This window comes from Wasmannia auropunctata, unplaced genomic scaffold (assembly GCF_000956235.1).
Source record: "Wasmannia auropunctata unplaced genomic scaffold, wasmannia.A_1.0 LD336092.1, whole genome shotgun sequence".
NCBI classification, from domain to species: Eukaryota; Metazoa; Arthropoda; class Insecta; order Hymenoptera; family Formicidae; genus Wasmannia; species Wasmannia auropunctata.
The window spans coordinates 151,998-159,338 of NW_012026798.1; the positions used below are offsets into that span (position 1 = coordinate 151,998).

Sequence of the window (7,341 nt, forward strand, 5' to 3'; positions counted from 1 at the left end):
TCGTATTTTTCTCATGTATGTTTGGCATTGTCCAATGTGCACTATAGGGAGTTAGCAATCGGATTTTACACATTGTGTGAGTGCGGGCGTGTGTAAAACATACACATATACACACACGGTGTGCAAAATCCGATCGTCAACCTACTTATAGTGCACATCGGGTAATGTTGATCATACATGAGAAAAATACAAGGGTTACTTCAAAATGCTGTAACTTTGTGAAAAAAAATCGTAGCCACTGTTTTTTTTTCAAATTAAAGAGAAAGATTCCAACTTTATGACGCTGGAAACCGCATCCCCGGGAAAAATTTTAGCAAGTCCGTGCACTCGTTCAAACTTTGCAATTTTCAGTGTGGCAAACATGCTCTCAGATTTAAGAGTTTACAGTCACACGGGTGCGTTAAATTTAAAATCGACTCACAGTATTTTAAAGTAGAGATTTCAAGCTTTTCATTTGAAAAAAAGTTCATCATTTTACGATGATTTTTTGCGGAGTTACCGTTAACCAAAGTTGACCAATTTTTGCTCAAAATTTTTCTATGCCATAATTTTTTTGAGCAGTGTATATTACTTGTTCGATTTCGTTACCATTCCGCTACTCTCTCTCTCCTGAACCTGCTGGCGATCCTTGCCACCCGTTTCTGTACCGACGAGCTATACCGTGCATCAACAGCAGGTCGTTTTATAACTTAAATGGGAAACAGAAAAGAACAAAGGCAAACCAAGTAAAAAACGAAAAGCTAATTCTTCCCCAGAGATATCACCTGAAATATTATCTCAAAAATCTCGAGAACAAAAGCAGATAATAACAACAATAACCGGGAGAAAGCGCATCTTCCTTCTCCAATCTTTATGAGTGGAATCAAAGACTTTAATGCCTTTAAAGAAGAGATAATAAGTAATGTACAAAATAATATTAAATTTAAAACGCTTGTAAATGGTGATATAAGAATCAACACAGTAGATAGTGAAGATTATCGTTCTATTATTCGTTTGTTAAAAGGAGCGAAATTACAAACTAAAAGCCCACTATATAACGAAACTTACTACACATTTCAATGTAAGTAAGCCAAACCCTACAAGATCATTATAAGGGGATTTCATCCTTCTACTAATGTGTTAGACATCAAAAATGAATTAAAACAATCGGGACACGAAATAGTTCAAATATTATAATTAAAAGAAGAATTAATGGAACGTTAACAAAAATTGCGCTCCCTCTATTTTTTGTCGACTTGATCACTAAACCTAGCAATAAGAATGTATACGAAATAAATCATATGCTCCACTGCAAAATAAAGATAGAACCTCCTCACAAAAAGAGCGAAATTCCCCAGTGTAAAAGATGCCAAGCTTCGGGCACACGCAAAACTATTGCCAAAAGCAACCCAAATGTGTGAAGTGTGGCGAAAACCATCACTCCGCAGAGAGCAAAAAATCAAAAAAAGCATCATGTAAATATGCCAATTGTGGTGAAGATCATACAGCAAACTGGAAAGGCTGCTCAGTTTACAAGACTAAATTAGCTTCGAAACAAACACAGACAACAGTAACACAGAGGATTAACCAGAGAACATGGAAACCAGCTGAAAAAGCTACCCAAGATAAATCATATACCAAAGCCGCCGAGAGCAAATCTGAGGACCTAACAACAAGCAAACGTCAATACAAACAAAACAGAAAGAATCAACTATACAAAATATATTGGAGATCCTGCAAAGTATACAACAAAAGACTTCCAATACTGAACGTAGATTAGAGTTACTAGAGAAAGATAGATCTTCTTGGACTACAGTCAAAAATAAGAAAAGAAGATAACAGACAAATCGCTACATATCATCACATGGAACGCGAATGGCCTGATGCCACGCAGAGAATTGGAAACTTTCCTAAATCATGTTAATGTGGATATCGCGCTAATCTCCGAAACACACTTCACTTGTAAAAATTACTTAAAGATATCAGAATATACAACGTATTTTACCACACCCTAGTAGTAGAGCACATCTAAAAAATAATTATTTAGAAATCGTCTGTGGTGCTATAATATTTTTTAAATAATAGATTGACAAACAATCTAAAACATACATTTTTTTAATGATATTCATTATTCGAGAAACAATATACATTTAAAAAATTACATGATAAATATATGATAAAATAAAACGACAATAAAATATGAAAAAAGATTCATCAATTTTTATATTTATTAGAAACTTTATTTAATGATATTAATCGACTTGAATGGATATTTTTGTTTTAAATAATATATATTTTGAAAAACTATTTAAAATATATAAATTTTTAAGTGAGATTTATTTACGATAAACAATATACTTAAAGATTTACTTTGATAAATATTGTTACGCTCGCGTCTAAGCCCGCGTCATCTCGTATGTACGAACAAGCCGACGAGAGGATATTGTTTTCTTTGACGACGCGCTGTCGCCTGCCAAACGGACGACATATTAGATTTTGAGACAAGCCGTCGTGCCGTGCGGACGTGCTTTGCTCTGCTCTGTCTATTCGCTGCGTAGTTTGTCCACAGTTACTAGAATAAAGAGAGTTCCTTGTATTCTTAATTGGTGTTCCTTTTTATTTCTCCGCGGCCTTCTGGTGCGCGTGCGCGAACGCGAGTGCGGAAGCGCGAACGTTACGCGAGCGAGTGCGTGATCGCGAGATTCACCGCCCCGAGCGTAACAATATATAACAAAATAAAACTATAAATTAATATGGGAAAAAATTCAATTTTTTAAATTTAAATATATTTGTCAATATTTGTTTATTATTAAATTGTACATATGGTTTAATAAACAAATATTGATAAATATACAGAATGTTTAATAATAATTACAACACTTTCATAGATGCGCAACTCCGCCTCCAAGAGTCCGATGTTCAGATATCATTAATACATCGGGATCGGAAATTAATAAATTTCGAGGTGTTGATAGACCAAAATATCTCTGGCGGAAATATATCATATAAGTAAGTTTTTTTCTATAATAAATTTTAATTAAAAATAATTAAAGTAACTATTTTAATGCATTAAAGGTTATATAAGTTAATAATTCCTATTTAGAAATTCATTTGAGGAATCAGAGCACTATGAGGTGCAACCAACGGGCAATCAATTAATTTAAATACTGATGAAAAAAGAAAGTCACTTGTAGACTCACAATGTTCGGTATTGCAGAAGGTTGTTGGAAAAGTTGTATCAAACTTAAGGACGAGCTAATTCTGTAAGTATCGAATTAACTTTCATCATGAAAAATTTATACTATTTTATTGATGACAAATCGGCCGTATAAAATATAAGATATTTTCAATTTTTTTAATAATAATATATTAATGATTTAGGTAAAACGATGACCCTAGGATCTATGAACCATTGATATTAATTAATGAATTAACACCAATAAGCACACAGGATCTTTCGAATTTGACAGACAATTTGCAGACCATACGAAAAAGGTAATTATTCATTTTTCTAACATTAAAAATTATTACGGAAATAACAAAATACAGATAAACTTCCGAAAACGAACTTCCCCGCTGCACTTCCCTTCCCTCTACCAAAACTCGATAGGATTCATATTTGCATGTAAAACACCCTGTGTGTGTATGTGTGTGTGTGTGTGTGTGTGTGTGTGTGTGTGTGTGTGTGCGTGTGCGTGTGCGTGTGTGATTAATATAGGTACATAACGTGAAATACATGAATTATATATAACTCGGTTATTTATACATGGAGACATCTAAATTCTAATAATAGCAATTTAATGCCATCACCAAATTTTATAGAATTTGACATTTTTTAAATTATTTTTTAATAAATACAGAAAACTTACGGATCATGGTGGGACAAAGCACCCTCGAGATCAATTGATTACATGCCACAATAATACAGATCATGTAAGCCAAGATTATATCGGTAATATTTGAATTGTAATAAGTAAGAGGTTCTTTAAAAAGATCTGCTTCTGTTGAAAGAAGAGATTATAATTATATTTTCTATTTTAAAGAAATCGGGTATTATCAAGCTGTATTCCCAATTCGAATTTCTGTATACGAGATGCGTAATCCTGGGAGCCTAATTCGAATTTGGGCACAAGATTTTAAAAATCGGTGGTTTCTTTTATAGAACGGCCCGCCTCAGATTGTTCCATCGGCAGTTCCACGGATATTTTCCCCGCCAATACAACCATGTAACTTTAAGACCAATAGGTTCAGACTAGAATTTAACCATAGTTTATTGGACTATTACACAGAGCTAGACGCGGTGTTGCTTTTTGGTACAGATCAATTTATAATTCCTAAAGATGAGTCTCATAAAAAGAATTTAACTAGTCTGTTGAAGAGCTTCAACGATAACCCTTGCCACGAGGACATGCATAATTTAACACCAAATTTTGAAGACGCACATTTGGATATAGTCCATTTTAAAAGGACATTGAACAAATGTTGCACTTTGTATGAATGGTATTGCAATTTGTCAATATTAAGTGATATTTGTTTTATTTTATTTCATTAATAACAAAAGTAAGTTTATATGAATGTTATTTGTAGCAAGTACATTTTCGGGGGATATTTGAGACTGGGTATTCGAGACTCTTACGAGAGCAAACTAGCGAATCAGTTAGAACCACCTCTTCAAGAGGCATCTAATAGTATGCAGGGTTTCTTATCCAAAAAACTTTCAACGAAAGAGATCTCTCCAAATGAATCCAAGAAGTTATCATGTGGCAGTTTTGCTGAATTTTCTGTAAACTATGCGAAGAAGTCTTTCTCACTCATAATGATATTTATTATAATGTTATTATATTATTCCATTAATTTATTAAAATGTCATATTTTATCTTGCAAGATGAAATAATGATGAGAATATTAATCTACTTAGACTTGAAGTTGTTATGCCGCTTAAGTAGAATGAATAAATATTTTAATAATTTAACACAGTATTCTCTGCTTTACAAAAATTTGAACTTAAAACCATATTGGCATATTATTAATGTAAAGGCATTTGATTACTTAGCACTTAGATGTAATAATTTACGACAATTAGATCTTTCATGGTGTAACGGATTTTCTATCTCGGATTTGGAAAAGTTTCTTGATACTTGCAATGCTAAACAGGTGAGGCAATTTCTGGGTATGGCGTCGTGGTACAGACGTTTTATTCAGAAATTCGCTACGGTGGCCGTCCCGCTCACAGCATTAACCCGAAAGAATGCCCGATGGCAATGGGGTTCGGAGGAGGAAGCGGCATTCGAAAAATTGAAAAGTACGCTCACAACCGCGCCGGTATTGGCATGTCCCGATTTTTCGCGCCGCTTCGTATTACAGACCGACGTGAGTACTACCGGGCTGGGTGCCGTATTAACCCAATATTTTCCAAAGGGTGAACGGGTTATCGCGTACGCAAGCCGGACGCTCAACGCCGCCGAACGTAATTATAGCGCGACAGAATTGGAGTGTCACGCGGTGCTGTGGGGTATTCGACGAATGAGGGATTACCTGGAAGGATACCGTGGATGCGGTGGAGGACGCGTTTACCGTGATCACGGATCACCAGTCACTGAAATGGTTACAGAAATTAGAGTCCTCCTCGGGTAGGCTAGGTAGGTGGGTGTTCGAATTACAACAGTACGATATAGAAGTTAAGTATCGTAAGGGAACGCTAAATCGGGTGGCTGATGCCTTGTCGCGCCAGCCGATTACGGCAGCGGCTGCAGTTGCACCACAATGCAAGTGGTACACACATATGCTGCGGACCGTGCAGGAAGACCCACAACGATACCCAGACTACGAAATCCGACAGAGTAAACTATTCCGGCATTTTTTGCACGATTTAGATTTTACGGAAACATCTATAGACCAACAGTGGAAGGCCTGCGTAGCGAAGAGGGATCGTACCGAGATCATGCGTAAAAACCATGACGACGCGACCGCCGGACACTTCGGGATAGCGAAAACAATCGCGCGTGTCTCAGTTTTATTTCTGGCCGGGGATGTTGCGCGATATGTTAGGAACTGCGCAAATTGCATGAGCCACAAAGTAGCACAGCAATGGCCGGCCGGCACTCTCCATGCTACCGCGATCATACGGCCCTGGCAACAAGTGACGATCGACTTGGTAGGCTCGCTACCGCGATCGAAGCATGCACGTCTGGCTTTTGAATATGCAGGATTGATTCACTAAGTGGGTTGAAATGCGACCGCTATGACGAGCCACGGCGTTCGCCGTTACCAAAAACATAGCCGAAGCAATTATTTTTTGTCACGGGTGCCTGAGACAATCCTCTCAGATAATGGGACGCAATTGAAGTCGAAAAATCTCGAAGCCTTGCTCCGCGCGTATCAGATTCGACATGTATTTACGCCAATGCATGCGCCGCACTGCAACCCAGTCGAGCGTACTAATCGAACGATTAAGACAATAATTTTGCAGTATGTCGATCGAAATCACCGGAATTGGGATGAACGAATCCCAGAGTTACAATTCGCGTATAACTCCGCGCGTCACGACGCGACCGGCTATTCACCGACTTATTTGAATCTAGGACGTGAACTAATTTCCTTACAAAATGTTGACGCCTCCCGTTCGGCACCGGCGCCGCCGCCGGATATGACGCGTCGCTACCTCAAGAAGGCCTACGAGCTTGTCAGGGTACATCTCGCACGCGCCTTTCAAAGGCAGCAAAAATACTACGATTTGAGACGCCGACCGTGGAAACCGTGCATCGGGGATTGGGTATGGAAGCGGGAGTACTCACTCTCCGACAAAGCCGCCGCTTTTAATGCGAAACTCGCGACCAAGTTCCGGGGCCCTCTCAAGGTGCGAAAAATTGTTTCACCGGTGATCGTCGATCTTCGTGACAAATCGGGTCGTTGGTTTTGGCACATACACGTGCAGGACCTCAAGCCCGCACATGCGGGCGCGCCGGACGATGAGGAGGAGGGGGAATCCGCTGACGAACAATCAACACCAGAGGCTGACTCGGAGCTGGGAAGCGAAACGGATGGGGACTACAGGGCGAATAGGATGCTTATCCCCTCCCGTAGTAATAAACAAAGGGGCCTGGACACAGGCAATTAGAAGACGACGACCACTTTTCCGAAAGCTATGGAACAAGACATGCTCGAGGAAATTGATAGAATTTTAGGCGAGTCGGAGGGATACGATCCCGAGAAGCTGGAGTTCGATCCGGAGGAGCAGCTACGGCTATGGAGAGCTGAGCCGGTGGAGTCGGGGCCGTCACCATCCGCAACCAGCAGCGAGACGGCCACGCGGAAACCGCCGGTGGTCGGTTGTGTGGCCGGGCGTTTTGTCCAACGATCTGA

At 39.0% G+C, this 7,341-nt stretch overlaps 1 pseudogene; it reads left to right on the forward strand.

Moving 5' to 3' along the window:
• Positions 1 to 1,345: 1,345 nt before the first annotated feature.
• LOC105463047 lies at positions 1,346 to 7,096 on the forward strand (annotated as a pseudogene).
• The last annotated feature ends 245 nt before the right edge of the window (positions 7,097 to 7,341 follow it).